Below are 21,428 nucleotides of genomic sequence, written 5' to 3'. Positions count from 1 at the left end.
GGGAGCTCCGTAGGCCCCACTACGCTAATGCAGCCTTGAGGTTTGAAGGGCAAATCCCCCCAAACCCTGGCACCGCCGCAGTAACCACTCAGAGCTCGCTCCAGGGGCCACGAGGCTCTTACCACATTGTAAACTATACATTTGCAAATCTCACAGCTAATCCACAGTACAGCCTGCCTGCAATCTAATAGGGGTCTGAGAGCCCCGGAGGCACCCTCGTGGCACAGGCAGACCCTGTCTTAAGCCTCACACTGAAAAGTACAACTGGTTAGCCAGACTGCAAAGTATGTAACTTGAAGTCCCCTTGCCATGAGAACCGCGTCTCTGGAATTTCCTGGCTTCGGGAGGGGTGGCGTTCAATTTCTAACCTTTGCTTTGTGTTGGTCGAGCTCTTGCATTTTATTCCTGGGGTCGTTTCTGTGTTTGGGAGGGAGGTGAGGGGGCAGGGGAAAAGGAATGAAAGAATCTCAGTAAAAAAGTGAGGAGCCCGAGGCTGCCCAGAGTACACCACAGAGCCCCGTCTGGGCCTGGCGCGGGGAGGGGGCCCGTGGACAAAGCAACTGGGACAGAGGCCGTGGAAGAGCTCTTTCTGCCTCCTCCCCACACATCGCTACCGGTTTTCCCACAGCCCGGTAATTGTGGCGAAGTGAGAACAGCTGTCATATCAGGGCAAGAAGGCTGGACTTGGGTAGGGGGGTCAGGAAACCTCATTTCCAGCCCTGCTTTTGCCACTTGCTCACTGGGGGATCTTCAGCAAATCTATCTCTCTGAGTTCCAGATTCCTCCTTCGTCAGTGGGGCTAATGGTCCCTCACAGAGAATTGTGAGGATTGGATGGAGTAAATGGGGGAGTGGAGGGCCCCCAGAAGTCTGCCTGGGAGCATTTGGGAGCGTCTGACTGCAGACATGTTTCCTCGGCACCTTCGCCCAGGAACGAGGATGACCATCAGCAGCTACTGTGTGTTCTAATACCTTGCGTGGCCATGAGGGTGACACCTGGGAGAGCAGCAAAGACCACCGTGAGGGCAGCATCCATGCCGAGGACAAGCCATCAAGCCCTCCGCAGATGACTTATGGGATAAGGCATCTTTTGCTAAGAATCAGTTAATGTTGAAAAGAACTCAGAGGAGAGAAGGGTGAGCATTAACAAATAGATGGTAGAGTCTTTTAGAGAGAAAAGAGGCCTTGAGAATGCTTCAACTTGTTCTCTTGGGCATCCCGGGAATATTTCCTGCCCCCTCAAAACTTTGGCCAGATGTGCCTAAGTTCGAACAGTCACAGGATCCTTCGTGTAACTCTGCCTAAACAACGTGAGTGAACATTTCCAGATTAATTTGGCTTTCGGAAAGCTAGCATCTTTCGTCTGACAAAATTCTGCCTTTCATGACCCAAGTCTAGAGGCCCTGACACCATGCAAAGAGGGACAAGTTACTGCCTATGAATGCATGGTCCCTACCATTTTATCCTTCTGGATGTACTTCATTTTTTAAAAATTATCTAATGTCATCATATGATTCAATTTCTTTGGCTCTTGCCTGAAAAAGCCTGGGATCTCCTCTGAGGGAATTTCTTGTTGATAGCTGAGGCCTTCAGATTGGGACCGAGCCACACGTCCCGTCTCCCCTGCAGCCGTGGGGTTCAAGCTGCAGCCACCAGGGAGGATTTGAGTTACGACTTAAAGAGCACAGATGACATTTTAAAAATATCCGAGCGTTACTGCTGTTGCTTGAAGAATCTCTCCAGGCATTTCCCTGTGTGCATATTACACGACAAGGGCCCCATCCTGCAGAGTTACTTCCAAACTGAGCGATTTCTGAAGGTCACGCTACAGCTGGAGGTTTAGATAAAGCCACATTAACAGTGAGGGGAGCGTAGTGTGCCTACAAGCTGGAAGCATTTCTGAGGAGAGCTAGGTTATCAGCTTTTCAAGTAAAAGCATGAATAAATATAAAGAGAGACTGACAGAGGCAAAAAGCTACAAGGAAGGAAATACACCAGCATTTTTTTTTTTGACATTTTTTATTGATTTATAATCATTTTACAATGTTGTATCAAATTCCAGTGTAGAGCACAATTTTTCGGTTACACATGAATATATATATATTCATTGTCACATGTTTTTTTCTCTGTGAGCTACCATAAGATCTTGTGTATATTTCCCTGTGCTATACAGTATAATCTTGTTTATCTATTCTACAATTTTGAAATCCCATCTATCCCTTCCCACCCTCCGCCCCCTCGGCAACCACAAGTGTGTATTCTGTGTCTATGAGTCTGTTTCTGTTTTGTATTTATGCATTGTTTGTTTGTTATTGTTGTTGTTTTTAGATTCCACATATGCGTGATCTCATATGGTATTTTTCTTTCTCTTTCTGGCTTACTTCACTTAGAATGACATTCTCCAGGAGCATCCATGTTGCTGCAAATGGTGTTATGTTGTCAGTTTTTATGGCTGAATAGTATTCCATTGTATAAATATACCACCTCCTCTTTATCCAGTCATCCGTTGATGGACATTTAGGCTGTCTCCATGTCTTGGCTATTGTAAACAGTGCTGCTATGAACATTGGGGTGCAGCATCCTGAAGTAGAGTTCCTTCTGGATATATGCCCAGGAGCAGGATTCCTGGGTCATACGGTAAGTCTATTCCTAGTCTTTTGAGGAATCTCCACACAGTTTTCCACAGTGGCTGCACCAAACTGCATTCCCACCAGCAGTGTAGGAGGGTTCCCCTTTCTCCACAGCCTCTCCAGCATTTGTCATTTGTGGATTTTTGAATGCTGGCCATTCTGACTGGTGTGAGGTGATACCTCATTGTAGTTTTGATTCACATTTCTCTGATAATTGGTGATATTAAGCATTTTTTCATGTGCCTATTGGTCATTTGTATGTCTTCCTTGGAGAATTGCTTGTTTAGGTCTTTTGCTCATTTTTGGATTGGGGTGTTTGGTTGTTTCTTATTAAGTTGTATGAGCTGCTTATATATTCTGGAGATCAAGCCTTTGTCTGTTTCATTAGCAAAAATTTTCTCCCATTCCGTAGGTTGTCTTTTTGTTTTACTTATGGTTTCCTTTGCTGTGCAGAAGCTTGTAAGTTTCGTTAAGCCCCATTTGTTTATTCTTGCTTTTATTTCTATTGCTTGAGTAGACTGTTCTAGGAGAACATTTTTGAGATGTATGTCAGATAATGTTTTGCCTATATTTGCTTCTAGAAGGTTTATTGTATCTTGTCTTATGTTTAAGTCTTTGATCCATTTTGAGTTTATTTTTGTGTATGGTGTAAGGGAGTGTTCTAGCTTCACTGCTTTACATGCTGCTGTCCAGTTTTCCCAACACTATTTGCTGAAGAGACTGTCTTTATTCCATTGTATATTCTTGCCTCCTTTGTCGAAGATTAGTTGACCAAAAGTTTGTGGGTTCATTTCTGGGCTCTCTATTCTGTTCCATTGGTCTATATGTCTGTTTTTGTACCAATACCATGCTGTCTTGATGACTGTAGCTCTATAGTATTGTCTGAAGTCTGGGAGAGTTATTCCTCCAGCCTCTTTCTTTCTCTTCAGTAATGATTTGGCAATTCTAGGTCTTTGATGGTTCCATATAAATTTTATTATGATTTGTTCTAGTTCTGTGAAATATGTCCTGGGTAATTTAATGGGGATTGCATTAAATCTGTAGATTGCCTTGGGCAGTGTGACCATTTTAACAATACTGACTCTTCCAATCCAAGAACATGGGATATCTTTCCATTTTTTAAAGTCTTCTTTAATTTCCTTCATCAATGGTTTATAGTTTTCTGTGTATAATTCTTTCACCTCCTTGGTTAGATTTATTCCTAGGTATTTTATTACTTTGGGTGCTATTTTAAAGGGGATTGTTTCTTTACTTTCTTTTTCTGTTGATTCATTGTTAGTGTAAAGAAATGCAACTGATTTTTGAATGTTAATCTTGTAACCTGCTGCCTTACTGAATTCTTCGATCAGCTCTAGTAGTTTTTGTGTGGACCTTTTAGGGTTTTCTATATATAGTAACATGTCGTCGGCATATAGTGACACTTTTACCTCTTCTTTTCCAATTTGGATCCCTTTTATTTCTTTCTCTTGCCTGACTGCTGTGGCTAGGACTTCCAGGACTATGTTGAATAGGAGTGGTGATAGTGGGCATTCTTGTCTTGTCCCAGATTTTAGTGGGAATCTTTTGAGTTTTTCACCATTGAGTACTATGCTGGCTGTAGGTTTGTCATACATAGCTTTTATGATGTTGAGATATGTTCCCTCCATACCCACTTTGGCGAGAGGTCTTATCATAAATGGTTGTTGAATTTTATCAAATGCTTTTTCTGCATCTATTGAGATGATCATGTGGTTTTTGTCCTTTCTCTTGCTAATGTGATGTATTACATTGATTGATTTGCATATGCTGAACCATCCTTGTGTCCCTGGGATGAACCCCACTTGGTCATGATGTATAATCTTTTTTATGTGTTGTTGGATTCTATTTGCTAATATTTTGGTGAGGATTTTCGCATCTATGTTCATCAGTGATACTGGCCTATAATTCTCTTTTCTGGTAGTGTCTTTGCCTGGTTTTGGTATCAGGGTGATGGTAGCTTCATAGAATAAGTTTTGGAGTATTTCCTCCTTTTCAATCTTCTGGAAGTGTTTGAGAAGGACTGGTATGAGTTCTTCTTTGTATGTTTGGTAGAATTCCCCAGTGAAGCTGTCCAGTCCTGGACTTTTATTTGTAGGGAGGTTTTTTATTGCTATTTCGATTTCATTTCTAGTGATCAGTTTGTTCAAGTGTTCAGATTCTTCTTGATTCAGTCTTGGTGGACAGTATGTTTCCAGAAACTTGTCCATCTCCTCTAGGTTATCCAGTTTGGTTCCATATAGTTTTTCATAATATTCTTGTATGATATTCTGTATTTCTATGTTATTTGTTGTAATTTCTCCATTTTCCTTTCTTATTTTGCTAATTTGTGCTCTCTCTTTTTTCTTCTTAGTGAGTTTGGCCAGAGGTTTGTCGATTTTATTTACTTTTTCAAAAAACCAGCTTTTGGTTTGATTGATTTTTTTCTTTTTTTTTTTTTTTTTAGTCTATTTTATTTATTTCCTCCCTGATCTTTATAATTTCCTTCCTTCTGCCTTTTGTTTTTTTTTTTTTTTTCTTCTTTTTCTAGTTCTTTTAGTTGGTGGGTTAAATTGTTTGAGATTGTTCTTTTTTGAGGAAGGCCTGTATCTCTATAAACTTTCCTCCTAGCACTGCCTTTGCTGTGTCCCATAAATTTTGTGTGGTTGTGCTTTCATTTTCATTTGTCTCAAGATATTTTTTAATTTCAGCTTTCATTTCCTCATTGACCCATTGGTTTTTTTTAATAGCATATTGTTTAATCTCCATGCTTTCCTTTTTTTCTCCTTTGTTTCTCTGTTGTTGATTTCTAGTTTCATGGCACTGTGGTCAGTAAAGATGCTTGAGATAATTTCTATCTTCTTAAAATTGTTGAGGTTTCTTTTGTGCCCAAGTACATGATCAATCCTAGAAAATGTTCCATGTGCACTTGAAAAGAATGTATATCCTATTTTGGGGGGGGGGGGTGTAATGTACAGCAGCATTTTTAAAGCAACATCTTTCTTGGTGAAAACAGTAGGATGGGTGATGTCAATTTTTTTTTCATACTTTTCTGCACTGCAAATTGAAATTAGAAAAAAATGATCATTGGAAATGGATCATTAGAAAAATTCCCAGGAACTATTCACTTAAAAATAAAAATACAAATGTTCTTTTGAATCTAAACTACTTGGGAGCTTGGTTCTGTATTCTCTTGGGCAAGTTACTTAACTTTTTGAAGTTTTAGTTTTCTCATCTGTAAATTGAAAACAATAATACCACCAACCTCAGAGGGTTGGTATGAGCGTTAACTGAGGTAAAGTAAGTAAAGCAGTGAGAGGAGCACCTAGCACTCGGTACATCTCAGTGAGTTTTGGTTGTTTATGTTCGTCCCTGATTCCCTGGAATATTGGAAAGGGGAGTTGGTGTCATCCCTCCTGGCCAGCAAAGGGAGAGTAATTCAGGCAGGCTCAGGTGGGACAGGAGAGAGTTCGGGGCTCCTCAGCACAATGGTAATGAGGTCTTCTGTTCCCAAACAGGCAGAGCCAAATCATGCTAATATGAGAAATAGCGTTTCTATAGTGACTTCCAATGTTTAAAGCGTTGCGTTGGTCAAGTGTGTTTACTTTTTCTAGTTAAAAAAAAAATAGCAGTCTTTTTCTAGCAGGGAGGTTGAAGTAGAATGAGGGAGTCCACATTCACTCTAATAAAAGCAGAGTACACTCCACCACTTCAGAGCAGAAGAAAGCCTCTAGGAGCACCTGGCCCAAGTTTTGCAAGGAACAAATTCCTAAGAGGCAGAATCTCCTCCTTTTGTTGGGAGGAGGAACTGCTGAAGGAAAAATAGAGGCACCTTACTCAGAAACTTTAAGAAGATGGTGGCAGGGATTGCCAGTTGGCTCCCAATATCCATCTCTTCTTCTTGCTTTGGTAACAGATTCCTGAATTTTAACTGGGCACATCGGTGCCCAGAATAAGGATGACATTTCCCAGCCTCCCTGGGATGTCAGTGAAGCCATGTGACTAGGCCAATAGGATATGAGCAGAAGTCATATGTACAACTTCTGGGTCATGTCCCTAGAAGGAAGGAATATAATCTCCTTTTCTCCCCTGATCCCCCTTTCCACTGGCTAGACTGCAGACATGATGGTAGGAGAGCTGGAATGGCTTCTAGCTCACAAAAGGGAAGGTGTGTATTGAGGATAAGATAGCAGAACAGCAAGACAGGAGTCAGTTTCACACCCTGTAAAGCTGTCACAATAGCTAGGGACTGTTCATGCTCAGGCTGTTAGAGAGAGAAAAATAAACTCCCATCTTGTTTAAGCCACTGTTATTTTGGTTGTTATAATAGGAGCCAGATTTGTATTTGACTTAACAAGGAACAAAATGAATAAAGACAAGAAACTGGATTTGGAAGAGGAAAGTTGGGAGGGTGAGAATGTCCACAGAGGACCTTTCTTTCGGAAGGGCCATTGTTTCAGAAGAAAGAATTGATTGAACCATTTGGAGATTCAATCCTTGTCCCCGTACTCACCGAAAGCTGCCCAACCACTGGAAAGAACTTTGTATACTTGTGCCTGTTTGGGTCTGGTAGGATTTTGTAGGACAAGCTGGCCCAGGGAAATAGAAGTCTTTTCTGCCCTTTAGATAAATCAGTACTCCCCAAAGTATAAACCACAAACTAGGACCAGCGCTGTTTTGTAATCATCCTCCACGAGATAAGTATAAAAATTCAGGGCAACACTCAGCAACTTTTATAGCGATTTGACAAAGCTGCAACATCTGAGCACTTGGTTATTTTTCCAGTGATTCATTTTTATTATATTTGACAAAAATATTATTCTGCAGTGGATTGGAAATAAAAATACCGGTTCTTTACCACAGATGGTTTGAGAAGGTAGAAGGAGAGCTAAAAATATATTAAGAAGGTACTCTAGTTACAAGAATTCCTTGATGACTCCCATAACTTACTGAGGTATCAGGGCTGAAAGGGAAACATAAAAAGCCCTGCCTCCCTTACTACCATTTGCTAAGCTCAGGACTATGAATCACTAGTAGGCAGAAGGTGCGGCAGAATTCATTATTAAACACCCTAAGCTAGCCAAGCACGCTGAGTCTATGCTAAACTATAATTTTCAAAAGGTAAGATCATGACCTTTATCCAAATACAAAATGAACATGTGTCAAGGATTTTATTTAACTCATTAAATGAGAGAACCAGCAGGATGTGAAACTAATTCTAAAGAGAATTTAAAGAATAGGTAATCAGAAGTCTGAAATGAGTTTGCTAATTCTTTGCGAAACTGGTCAACAGCCTGTATAACACAGCGGCCTATAACTGCGGTGAGCAGAAAAACCCCAGCTTGTCACAGTAGGCGTTCACATCCAGAACACCCCTCCCACCTATGCTGTCTACCATAGCACAATCTTTGCTTAGGACTCAGGAGCATTTAGCACGCTGGAAGGCTAAGGTTCGAGTTATTCTCTCTCCAGGCAGGCAAGGCTGTCTGGGTAGGAGGCACTGAAGCCGACACAGTCAGGCAGGATAGAAGTGGCGGGGACACAGAGAGACAGATGGGCCTGGCGGGAAGCCACGCTTAGCCACTTTTTACTTGTGTAGTTTCTCCCAAGTCTCAAAACTCCACAGGCCCACAATTTCTTTTAATTACCCATCTGCAAGGGGCATTGCGTGTGCATTATGTGACACACCCTGCACGCTTAATACCGGTCATTACTATTATGCTAAGGAGAGAGTTCACTGAGAGCCGGGTTAGTCCTGTAAGTGACAGGATTTGAGCTAGGCAATGAAGAACATGCAGAGAGGAGGGATGTAGAAGGAAAAATGGGAGGAGGGAGGCATTCCAGGCAGTGGGCAGCCATAAGCAGAGGCAGGGAAGCAGGAATGAACATACCTCAGAAGATGGTGAGGAGACGAATGGAACAGAAGTGGGGGCAGAGGGGCTGGAAAGCTGAGATGAGGAGCTTGAACTTGAGGCAGCACAGAAGGGTTCTGTGGAAGGGTCTGGAGTTTATGCAGGTCTTGTACTCTACAGGGCTGTCCCTCTACCACAGCATAGCAGAAATACCAGCATCCATAAACCCTCTCTCGTCACACTCACTTCCCCCAACAGGACAGGGGTCCTCTCAAGTCCTGATGCTCTTTGGGGAACAGCTGCTCCCCAGCTGCCGGACCCCCTGCAACCCCTCTAAGGGCATTTAGGTTGTGGTCTTATTTCCTGGTATTTCTGGGAAGACATGTGAAGCCCAACCAACTAGTTTATCTTTCAAACGAAGCTGATTTTACCAAACTTTGAAAGTTTGAGTCAGAGCTGCCACCGTAATTACTGCCACGTAACACAAACCGACAAGTACACTCTGTTACCATCTTCAGAACATGCCTCATGGAGGTGGCCTCCAGGAAGACTGAGAGGCACAAAATTATTATTTTTGACCATCAAATTGGCATTTGTGCTAACATTGGCTAACTGCTCAGCCACAGATAGAGTCTAAAAAAACATAAAGGCGCCTGTGATTTACTCTCCAGATGTCAGGTAAAGATTATTAACCTGATGGTAATAAATTCTTAGAGGCAAATTGCTTGCATATTCCAAATCAGACATAAGTGGCAGTTGTATGTGTTCAGCAGGCTCTATAGGTGAGTTCCCATTTCTGAGAAATATTTTATGTCCCAGTGCTTTTGAAAACAACATCGGAGTATGTGGCTTTCAAAGACAGCAATGCCAGTTTCCAAGCAGATTCACAAAAGAAAAGAGAGCTGCATTTTATATTTAGTTTTTCTGTGGTTCTCTCTTTACACTGTGAAAACGTCTTGTTGAAAACTGATCATCTAAACAAATCTTGCAGAAATGTTTGCCATTTGTGTTTAGCTTATACTAGAGTACTTTGCGCATGAGCACGAGGTACTTAGCGGAAATGCTTAATGTGGGGTATTTGTAGGTGTATTTTGTCTCTGTCAACTAGATTATCATTTCACTGAAGGCAATAAACTCATTTTCTAATTCTTTTGAATTTCTCATTAATACTTGATACAGGGTTCTTTCTTCAACTACTATGTGTACTGTTAATGAATGGATGCTGTTAATTGGAAGGGATGCTCTCAGTGGCTTAGAACAAAGTGCAGAACTAAAAGCAGCTTGAGCAACATAACATGGGCATTTTTTAGCTCACACAGCAAGAAGTTGAAAGGCTGGGCAGGAGCAGGATTGGTCAATACGGAGACTCAGCTGTGACATTAGGACCCAGGCTCTTTCCATTTTTATGCTCCTTCATCATCTGCAGGTGGATTCTCTCACTTGCCACACTCCACACCCAAATGCAGGAATTGCCATCTCTCTTTGCTCTTCTCTTGAGGGGGGAGATATTTCCCAGAATCCTCAGGTCAACTTCTGCTCAAGCCCCATTGGTTAGGACTGGGTCACATGACCAGGCCTAAGCCACCATTTTGAACTCTATGGTGGGAGGTCACTACTCGTAACCAGGAAGCAGCAGAGGGCTGATATTGGAGAGGCCACCAAGAGTCTGTCACTTTATCTGTGTGCAAAGGATGTCTCTAAGGCAAGATGAGTGATAACAGTGAGGGAAAAAAGCTTCAGAATTTGTGTGGGGTGGGGGCATAGGCTGGGAATCATGGATACCAAGTACCTATTGGAGAAAATTCCCCAGTCCCTCCAGGCCTGAAAACTTTGTAAGTGAAGACACTACAGAAAGCAGTAGGGTATCGAGTTGGTTGGCCCCGTAGCAAGTTCCACTTACTACTCAGTTCTGTAAATTGGCTGAAACAATTGGAAAAGGCCACGGTCATCATGGTCAGCCTTGAGATACTGGCTGCTGTACACATACGTGCTCCATTATCGGCACCCAGCTTCATCGAAGCAGGACGTAGTTTGCAGGCAGTCTTGCATGCACATGAAATGTGTAATAGTAAGTTATTTGCAAAGATACAGAGCAAATGATGATTTGTTGACATATGGTATGACATAATTGTGTCACTGTATAAAAAGGTAGGATGTCTAGTGGTCTGATGAAGCCATTAGCTGAATTAGCCTTTCTCTTCAATGTATGCAGGTAACAACATTAAGTATGTGAACCAATTAGGACAGAAGGATCTGGGTATTTGGAAGTCTGGAAGGAGTCCTAAATTACCTCTAGGTAATTGAAATCAACACAATATATGACATACAACATTAATATATATAACATAATGCATATAACATACAAATATATTACAGAGAGTAAAATAGTAATATTTCAGTTTATAACAAATTACTTTCCTTTTATTTCTCCTTTATGTTAGTTAGATATATCAGCCTACGTTGCCAAGATAAAAGATAAAACCTGTGCAGTCATTCTTATCATGTAGGTCGATAGGTTGGACACATAGAAACCATGCCAGAGGAAACGTATTGCCCCCAATATAAAGGGAATAGAAGAAGTATCCGTGTGAAGCAAAAGGACATTATATTTGCTAGGCTCCTGCAGACAGGAGGCTCATCTCCCTGTATTATCTGGCTTTTCTGGGACATCGCTCTCAAAAGCAGAGTTTTCTTAGGTGTTACACCCTCACGACAGCCTAAATCCTTAGGAAAACCATGGTGCCTCTGTGGGGAGCTTCACAAAGCTGTTAAGCGTTCATTGCTCTTAAAGTATTTGGAAAAATCAACACCTGAATTCCAGTCAGCTGGGGCTGCCTGGGGAGCTGAGGCCTAGACGGCTCTCAGGAAGACAGATCCTCTCAGCCCTCCATCCCGCACCACCTCTAGCCCAACTCACAGCGCCCAACGCACTTACATAAAGGAGAGGCCTCCTGGCCTCCCTCCCTCCCTCCTTCCGTTCTGTGAACAGCACCTACATATGGGTCCTCAGGTACGGAGGGGGCTGAGATGAAAGAGTATGGCCACTGTCCTCATCTCAAAGAGCTCCAAGAAAACAAGCAAACAAACCACTCCCAAGCCAAATGATGGTGGGCAAACTGAACTGAGTGTCGGTAGCCTCTTTCCCCTGCACTGCCCCCCCCCCCCCCCCCCCGTCTTTGGCCATAGTAAGAGTTTGAAGGTCTTGACCTCCCTGGGTTTTCTCCCAGGGATGACTTACACCCCACTCTTGACCCCAAACTAGAACATTCTCAGCGGGCAAAAGCAGCTGCTCGTGAGGGTGGAGATCTAGGGGAAAAAAAAAAAATAACACCACTCTCTGAATTTGGAGCTCCCCCAGGCAACAGTGAAGTAAATATTGTCATGGAGAGGCTGCGATTCCTCCCGAGCACACCCAGGGTAGAATTGCAGGCAGGCCTTAGTCATGCTGCATGACGACGGGGTGAGATAAACACAGAGACTCTGTGTTTAACATTTCCGTCCGTGGGGCCGCTGGGGCCTCCTCTGAGGGCACAACGCGATCGTCCTGCCAGCATTCCTTCTCCCCCATCCCCGCTCTCAGCCGGGGAGAAAGGGGCTACGTGCTTCCTCCCCGACCCCTGCATCCCCGGCCACCGCGGAGCGGAGGGTGAGTCAGTGAGCGACGCCCACGCAGGCAGGCTCCTGTGCCGCGGGCTGTGCTGCGGGCCGGCCTCATGGGCACGAGGCCCGTGCAGTGCAGGGCCCCACCCCTTTCTTGTTTTTAAATAAATACATTTATTGATGCCCATTTTATATAGTTCAATTAAGTAATCTATAATATAAAAGCCTTCTTTTGGATACCACCGTGGTCCATGTGAACACCCAGCAGTCAGAATCGCCCGCAGAAAGCGCTCCAGGTGCTTACGTGCGCCGCCGCTTGGTTTAATGCCCTGCTGTCACAGTCTTAAAATTCTCAACAGTTCTCGAACAAGGAGCCTCACATTTTCATTTTGCATGGGGCCTCGCAAATTATCCAGCCAGGCCTATTTGCCACACGGTCGTTAAAGGGATGAGGCCCTTCCCTCCCACTGTCTCCAGAAAGTGCAACTCCCCCATTTCCAACTTCCATTTTCGTAGAACCGTTAAATTACTCGAGACACACTCCCAGGCAGACTCGGTGGGAGGCAGGAAACTCTGTCCTGACTGCCAGTTACAGGAACAAAAACGAGACAGGCGCAGACTCCGGGTGTCCAACCCTCCCCCTCCCACCAGTCTCTTCCCAGCCCAAGAGATTCCACCGGCTTCCCTGAGAGGTCCCTCCTGTCAATCAGCACATGCTTCCTGCTCAGAGCTGTTGAGAGCTCCCTGTGTGAGAGGGAGTTTGGCATCACACCGTCTCGGGAGGTAGTATCCACCTGGCCAGACAACACTTGACAAACTTGTGGCATCTGCTGAGTGCCAAGGAGGACCAGTGGTAATAAAGAGATCAGAGAAGAAAGAGCTCGGCTTGGACCGGAGTGTCCAGAACTTCTTGGACAAAGTCACGCTCTCACCTTATCTCCACCTCTCCCCACAGCCAAAGCCCTAGCCCTAGCTGACTCTCTCACGAAGACATGCCACAGAGAAGAAGAAGGAGGGGGTGAGGGCTGGGAGAGGATCTGAGTGCCCTCACCTCTAGAAAATAAAACAACTGCCACCCTGGTCCCTGTTGGTGAAGACAGATGAAGGGAAGCTCCTTCTTATTGTAAATAATGAACTCAGTAGCATCTCACTGAGAGAACAGTGAACTCTGGTGAGGGGGAAGTGAGAGCCCACATGCACAGAGGTCTGCTTCCCAATAATTATTTTGATGCTTACTTCCTTATACAAGCAGCACAAATTCTCTGTACCACATGATTTAGGATAGAGTTAATTTATTTGAAGAATGGTAAAAATCTGATCTTCTGGAACTTTCTCCACGAATGTGAATATTTTCTTTTCACTAACTGCTTTCTAATAAAACAAACATTTATAGACCACTCTATGCCAGAGACTAGGCAAAAGACTTAATACAGGTAATCAGTTGTAGACCTCTCATCTGTATAAGTAAATACTATTTGTTATGGACTGAATGTGTGCACCCTGCCAAAATGCACCGAAGCCCAATCCCCGACGTAATATGTATTAGGAGGTGGGGTCTTAGTGCCCTTATAGGAGAGACTCGGGAGAGCTCGCTCTCTCACCCCATTCTGCCGTGTGAGGACACAGCAAGAGAATGGCTGTTTGTGAACCAGGAAGCAGGCCCTCATCACACACTGAATCTGCTGGCAACTTGATCCTCCAGAGCTGTGAGAAATACATTGTTGTTTAAGCTACCCAGTCTGTGGCATTTTTGTGATAGCAGCCTGAACTGAGACACTACTATTCAGTTTACAGATGAGGAAACTGAGACGTGGAGAAGCTGAGTAACTTGCCCACAGTCCCTCAAATGTAGGTTGTAGATTCAAGATTTGAACTGGCATTTTGGCCCGGAGCTTGTCTTTTAAATTATCGGCAACCTTTGTCTCCCCCTCTCATATGCCTCCTTTGTGCCTGGAGCTGAGCATAAAATAAATGCTTTAGACTGGTTGGGTCACTAGAGAAATGAGAGAGAGCTGGAAATTCAGGACCAGTCTGTGCCTTGAGCCTGTGAGCCCCCTCTACAGACCTCTTCTTTTGAGTCGGTTGAGGGAGGTTGTCTTCTGTGTTCTTGAACCCACCCAGGAAATTTCTCTCTTCTAATGTCAGTTTAGTTAACTGGGGGATTTGAAAATTTAACCAAATGTGGAACATCTTAGAAGCATCTTTGAAGTTGCTAGGAAGCATTTGCAAATTTCCATGGACCATGTTTCCTGTGGTTGAATTTTCACTTGTTCTGAGTAAAAAGTTCTTGGGCAAGGCTTGCCAGCTCAGGACCCTTACTCCTCTTGGTTGTTACAACCTGTCATTGTCCCAGAGTTTCCTCAGCTAGTGTTCTGACCTGATGGGTGAGTAGAAAGGGGGATGGAAGAGTCAGTGCCACTTGCTTCTCTGGATTCCTTGGGTCAATATAGTGGTCATAAGGGCAGCCACTGTCCATCAGCGTGTATCCTTATGTGCAAGGAGTCCGCACTTCGCTTGACAGCTTCAGCCTATGTGCTGAAGCCCCGTAAGGCCGTCTTAATCATGTGGGGAAAATGTTCATTGTTTTGTAAACTTCAAAATTTTTTGTCAAAACATTAAGAACTCTCTTACTGTCAGCTATAAATGTTTATTGAAATGAAATACAATAGTAAAACCAATATGTACTTAGTATAATGTACCCTAAAACATTGGAAATGTTGAGAACTTACATGTTTTTGTGTGTGTGTATGTAAAACCTATCAAGAAAAGTTTAAATAGTGCCCCCCAGCTTCTCATCATAGAACGCACGATGCAGAGCAAGCGTCTTTTCTATGGCAAATCATCATACTCCTTTCTCAGTTTGGATCAGCTTCCAACATGTTGTTATTTGCGCTCTCAATGTTGTGGAGTCTCTCTGAGAGTTCCTTTCACGTGAAATTTTTTGCCCGTGTCACTTCCTCTGGGACATCTTCACCCTTTTCACCACAACCATTCTCCACTTTTATGTCACTGATTTTGCCTTCACTGAGCCCTCCCGCTTCATACGAGAGTCTCTCAAAGAGTGGAATCACCAATGTTCCCATGGGCGGCAGTTTCTCTTATGACTCCATTATGCTGGGTTTGAGTTTTACTTCCAACATTGTCCCTTTTGTTTCTTTGCCGCACTTTCATTTTCCTTGGCCAGCTCTCTCTTGTGACTGTCACATGGGTTTGTCACTGGGACACAAGGAGGCAGCACAGCTATGTGCTTTGCTGCCGGTGTGCGGATTGAGTAACAGATACGCAGGGATCAGTCACTGACAGTCTTTGAAAGAAGCAATGCAGTTGGCCACTGATCATGATGTGCTTCTGTCATTTACACAGAGATTTGTGTATTGAAGAGCTAGCAGAGAAGTGTGTTCTTTATGCAATTACTCACATGTAATACTGCGATAACCAGAATTAGAACCAGGTTGTTGGGACTGGTGTTATTGAACTAAACCACGATAACTGAAATTCATGCTTATTTGAACTCTGCAAAGTGAGCACTGTCTGTACATTATCTCATTTGGTTCTCACAATAGTTTTATGAAGGATGAGGGTTACACTATTGTTGTACCCATTTATAGATGAAAAGGCTTAGAGAGGCCAAATAACTTGCACGCACAAGCCCACAGCAAGGCAGTGATGGAGCGGGGACTGGAGCTCCCATCTGTGCATCCAGCTTGCCCACTCCACAGGGTCTTATTTGGAAGGAGGAAGGTAGTCGTGCCTTTCCCTGGAGGGCACTTCATTCTACAAAGAGCTTGTGCAGCCTTATCACACTCCTTGTCCTTGGGCTACAGAGGTGTCATTTAAACTCCCCCAGCAACTCCTAGGCTGCTACAGATGGCCTGGCTTCCCCCCTCTCCGCCCTCCGGAGGCAGGTAAGATAAGAATCCACACATCCATTTTAAATGGGAAGAAATGGAGTCCCGGAGAGTGGAAGAGCCTCGTCCACGCAGCGCAGGGATGAGGGAGCGCCTTTTGCAGGTGCGCTCTCTGACGGCTACAGTAGAACATGAACCGGGGCTGGCCCTGCAACAGCTGCGGCTCTTCCCCCCACCCTCCTCACCCCTCACTGGCCACACTGTTGGGGACCCCCCACCCCGTCCCAACAGCAGGAAAGCCTGGTCTTACTCACTTGGCCCAGCCCAGATAGGAAGGATGTTTCTCATTAATAGGATCAGAAAAGGCATCTCTCTGAGAATGAAAGGAAACGTGGCTTTATTTGCCAAGGTCGCTCCCCTCGAAAGCCCTCCAGAAAGCATACAAAATCGTTAAATTATCAAAACATTAATTAGATTGTTAAATAAGACCGACTCTAATCCTCAAACCATGTGGGGCAGGCCCTTTGATGCATCTGGCCTAATGGCTTTAGGGTCCAGCGGGCACTTCCTTTTCAGAAAGTTGAAGTCTTGGAAGAAACAGCTGAAAAAAAAGTAGGTGATTGTGTAGAGACAGGATGTGCCCTAGCAGAGTCAGACTTGGACAGGCAGACCGGGGACTCCTGTGACCACAGCTCCCTCAAGATAAAAGCCTCCCACCTCCAGCTTCCCCTGCTCCCACCTGAACCTCCCATCCTGACATTTGGAACATGTGGTTATATCCTGTGACTTCAACTCACAGGTTCTCACTTTTGAGTCTGGTCTCTTCAGATATGTTGTAAGCATCTTGAGGGCAGGGACCAGATGTTCTATGCTCTATTCTTTACAGCACAGACTTTAAAAATTAAAAGGAAACCTTTTTATTTTCTCTCCGCTCTCTGTCCACCCAGCTGACGTAATGGGGAACGTGACTCGGAAATCAACCTCAGCCGCTAGTCCAGATACTGGGAGAGCATCCCCAGATTAGGACCCAGAGCTGCATCCACGCCCTGCTGCAAGGAATTTCTGCACTGAGAATATGAACTAGGAGATACAGTAAGTTCAGGCTATGTGGCTTTAATTCAAGTGAGACTGGGGGAAATTCACTTTCTGCTTTTCAGCTCCCCAGATTTCTTCATTTATTTCTTAGGTTAAAACTCTAGAGGTTGTTTGGACCTGTTGGAATAGGACTAGTGAAAGGAAAAACTTCAAAAAACCCATATTGGACAATTTGAGTCAACTCATCTTAGAAAATCATTATTTATTGAAGGCCTTTTAAGTGTCATGCATCATGAGAGGAGTTTTCTCAAGTCTAAAGAGTAATTCCCATTTGGCAAATGAGAAAACTCATTCAAGAGATTATGTAATTTCCCCATGTTTAACTAGTAAATGCAAGAAGGAGGATTTGAATCAGTCTATCTGATTGACCCCAAGGTCTCTCATAATCCCTTTTTTAATCTCTTTTCCTTACATGTGAGCTGTTCTCACTGTGTAGAGGCCCGTCTCTCCTGTGCATTGTAAATCCTACTTAGCCTTCAGCCTCAACTCAAACCCCCCATCCCCGATTCTAATTTACCTCCCTCATCTCACTTCCCATGGTACCCTTTGCTTAATTCTGTGGCAACACTTAGAACACTGAGTTCTACTATGTGGAGTCCCCTAGTACCCTTCCAGTCCGTAAGCTCAAGAATCATTTATTACTCATCTTTATGCCTTCAGTGCTTAATGTAATACCTGTCCCTTAGTAGGGCTAGCCTAGAAATGGCAACACAGCCTTTCTCTCTCTCAACACTTGTCCTTAGACCTAGCCATTGTGTTGTGAGGAAGCTCTGGAGATGTTCTGACCACAACCCCAGCTGAAGTCCCCAGTCGAGGCTGCTGTAATAAGTCAGGTGAAAGATAATGGTGACTTGGACCCTGGTGGTAGTAGTGAAGATCATAAAAAATGGCTAGTTTCTGGATGAGTTCTGAAGAGAGAGCTGGAAGACTTTGCTGGTGATTCATAAGTAGATAAGAAAGAGAGAGACGTCAAGGATATCGCCAAGGCCCAGGCACTGGAAGGATGGCATGGCCATTTACTAAGATGGGGAAGACAAGGATGTGCAGGTTGAGGTGGATGGTAGAATCAAAAGCTCTTTTTTACACACGTTAAGTTAGAGTCCCATATTGAAGCAGAGATGTTGTGCTTGCAGCTGTGTATGTGAGTCTAGAGTTCAGGGGGCTGGAGATGGAAATTTGGGAACCATCAGCATATAGATGATAATTAAAGCCATGAGAAAGGATGAAATCACTAAGGAAATGCATGTAGATAGAGAAGAGACAAAGCCCAAGGACTGTCCAGGGCCGTGTCAGTGCTCAAAGTTTGAAGAGATAAGAAAGAATCAGTGTAAAGCAGGAAGAAACAAAGAAGAAACCAGCAAAGGATTCTGAAAGGGAGTGGCCAAGGGTAAAAGGAGATACAACAGAGCTAAGAGCTAAGGAAAGAAAGTTTCAGGAAGGATGGGGTGATCAGTTGTGTCAAAGCTGCTGTGGGTCAGGTAAGATGAGGACTGAGAATTCACCAAGAGGTTCAGCATCATGGTGGTCATCGGAAAACTTGGTGAGAAAGGCTTTGATGGAATGGTTAGGGCAGAAACCTGGCTACAGTGAATTGGAGAGGGAATGGGAAATAGGAGCAGGTATAGCCCACTCTTGAGAGAAGTTTTGCTATTAGGAGCAGAGAAATGGTGTAGAAACTAGAGGAGCTGATAGGGTGAAAAAAGAGTTTTTTAAAAATATAGGAGATACAACAATGTGCTAATATGCTGATATAAAGGGTCCTCTAAAAGAAAATAGTGGTGATGGTGCAGGAGAGAGATTATTCCAGAAAGCCCTTGTATTGGCAAAAGGGGTGGTATCTGATGTACTAGTGGAGGGGTTGGTTTTGGATAAGAGTGGCAACCGTTCATCCACAATGCGGGAGGGAAGGCAGAGTACTGGGGACAAATGTAGACAAATGGGTGACTTTGGAGGCAGGAGCCTCTGGGAGTTCTTTGCTGATTGTGTTCTCACAGAGAAATGGGGAGTGGGGCCCTTACTGGGCATAGACGACAGATCAGTATCTGAGACAGTGGGAAAGTGACTAGACTAGGAGTACCAGGCAGAACTAAGGGTCCACTTGAAGTTAGTGCTCATGAATGTGAATGCGAACTTGTGTATGTTTCTCTGCAGCCATATTCAGCTGCATGGGTGCAGGCATGGAAGATTCAATTCTAAAAGGATTGAGATTTTGCCAGGAATACAATGAAGGGAGAAAGTTAGCCAGGGAAATTGAGAGGAGGGATTATAATGATAGGATGTGGAATCTAAGACGGGAAAGGAAGAAAGGGCATGAGGGACATGGAAAAGTTGTGAGAGCAATAAGTTATAGGTCCCAGTGGGACTAAATAAGAGCTGGTGCTAGTCCACGGAGTGTCTTCAGTTAATTAGATAAACGTTTCCCCTCTAGGTGATACAGCCCCACGATTGTGCAGAGAACAAGCTGCCTCTTCCCCTGGCTGGATAAAGCCATGATCCAGGGTACATGGTGTCATTTCTGGAGCTTAGGTTGGATTTCAGGGCCCACTTGTCCCCTTAGCCAAGGACTTTTGTGCAGTACCCAAAATACACAACTGTACATGGCTGCCTTGGGTCAAAGGATTGTTGGGGCCGAGTACTAGAGGGGTGTGATACAAGGCAGCAGGTGGTGATCCTAGCATGGGAGAATGAAACTGAGATTGTGAGAGGGTGGCAGTTATTCGCAATTGGCAGGTTATAAGGTGTGAGTGTCTTTGATTGGAGAGCAGATTGTCAAGGAACTGAGAAGTCCGGAAGTTGGGAGGATCACCGTCATGGATACTAAAATCACCAAAAATTCTAACTGCAGAGTGTGGGAAACAGTGCAGTGAGCTGGGGCTCTGTAGATGACTGCAAAAACAGACCATTGCAGGGTCTGTAAGCTGATGGCATGTGCTTCAAAGCAGGCATTTTATTGAGGAGGGAGGAACAGTGGTGTCCAAGCAGCAAGGATCAGGGAGGACCTGCTACTCCAGCTCCAGACCTAGTGGCGTGAGGGATGAGGAGAGGAAGCAGCCCCCACCTGAGGGCTGCAGAGGAAGTTGTGTCCTGAGCAGAAAGCCAGATTTTGGTTAGAGCAAGAACATAGAGAGAGCATTCAGGGAGAAACAGAGGATGGAGAGGGAGGGACCATGAAATCCAGGGAGCTTGGGGAATTGGGGGAGTGGGAGACAGGCTAAGATTAGGGCTTCATGGAGCTGTCTGGAGGGGAATGTTATGGCTAAAGGATGTTCTTGAAGTCCTGGGCTTGTTGGGGTGATTGACATAAACGGGAAGAAAGGTCATGATGGTCTGCAAGGCAGAGTGTAGTCCTGAGTGTGAGGTGGGAGTGTCTCGTAAGAGCACATGGAATCTGAGGCCTCTCTTCACTCCTGCTGGTGGAGGTGAGGAAACAGGGTTGGGGGGACACTGTATTACCCTTAGTCTGTATCTGATTACCTTATCAGAAAAAATGCCTTCTGAGTAGTCCAATTTTGGTATTCCTTCAACTCCACGTGTCTCTATCTTAATGACAAGTGTTATTCACTCTCTCGGACTGAACGTAGTAAGTCAGTGATGCCCCAGAAGGTCAGGCCTCCACTGGACTAAACTTCTGGAATCCATATCCATGCAGCTGCTCCCAACTCAGAATTCTAACTGGAATGTCCAGTCCGATAGGCCCTCTGAGGCTCCCATCCTCGCGGCCTTCTAATGTACTGGCCCCGGGCTGTTCTGTAAACTGTTGAAGCCATCTTCAGCTCACTCTAAACCGGAAGGACTAGATGTATATCGGGAGAAACCAAAACACTGTTTGATTAATCACCACCTTGCAAGCTGGAGAGTGATGGCTGGGCACAAAATGTGGTCGTTATCTAAATTGAGTGTCGGCCTGTCCCCGGGATCTCGAACAAATGGACTCCCCTCTATTTATAAACAAGCCTGAGGGATGAGCAGCTTGGTTTACGTTGGGAAGCAGCCATCATTCATTTTTATCCATCATACCTGCTTTTAGTGATATTACACACACACCCGGCTTGGGCTAGAATCTCAACAACCCAAGAGGTTTATGTGCTTTTAACACCAATTTTGAGGGTCTCTGTGTACATTTCATCATGCGGGGGTAACGGTGGGCCTGAAACGCAGTGTGTGAGCTGATTGCTTCCTCACGGCTCCGTGCAGGGTTCATGATGATGGTGAAACTGGGTAAACTACTGTTGGCCCCGAGGGTGTGTTTGTGAACTGCAGGTGATTACAGGAGGTGAGAGGGTGTGAGCCACTTGGAGAATCAGGGTTCCCCTGGCAGGAAAGGGGTGGCGTGGAGCCAGGTGAGGAAGACGGCCTGTCACGTGCAGGTGAGCCCAGAGCAGCCCTGGCCCCAGGCGGGCATTTGGCACT

General features: G+C 44.5%; 1 long non-coding RNA gene across 8 annotated transcripts in view; it reads left to right on the top strand.

The window, feature by feature from the left end:
- LOC141579862 (uncharacterized) overlaps window positions 1-21,428 on the top strand; it is a 225,336-nt gene that overhangs the window by 138,607 nt on the left and 65,301 nt on the right. For all 8 annotated transcript variants that reach the window (XR_012511941.1, XR_012511940.1, XR_012511935.1 and 5 more), the window contains one exon: window positions 16,871-17,015. This is a non-coding gene — a long non-coding RNA (uncharacterized LOC141579862). The remainder of the gene's footprint in view (window positions 1-16,870; window positions 17,016-21,428) is intronic.

Source organism: Camelus bactrianus, chromosome 15 (genome assembly GCF_048773025.1).
Source record: "Camelus bactrianus isolate YW-2024 breed Bactrian camel chromosome 15, ASM4877302v1, whole genome shotgun sequence".
Lineage (NCBI taxonomy): Eukaryota > Metazoa > Chordata > Mammalia > Artiodactyla > Camelidae > Camelus > Camelus bactrianus.
This window is presented reverse-complemented; position numbering and strand designations above follow the sequence as displayed.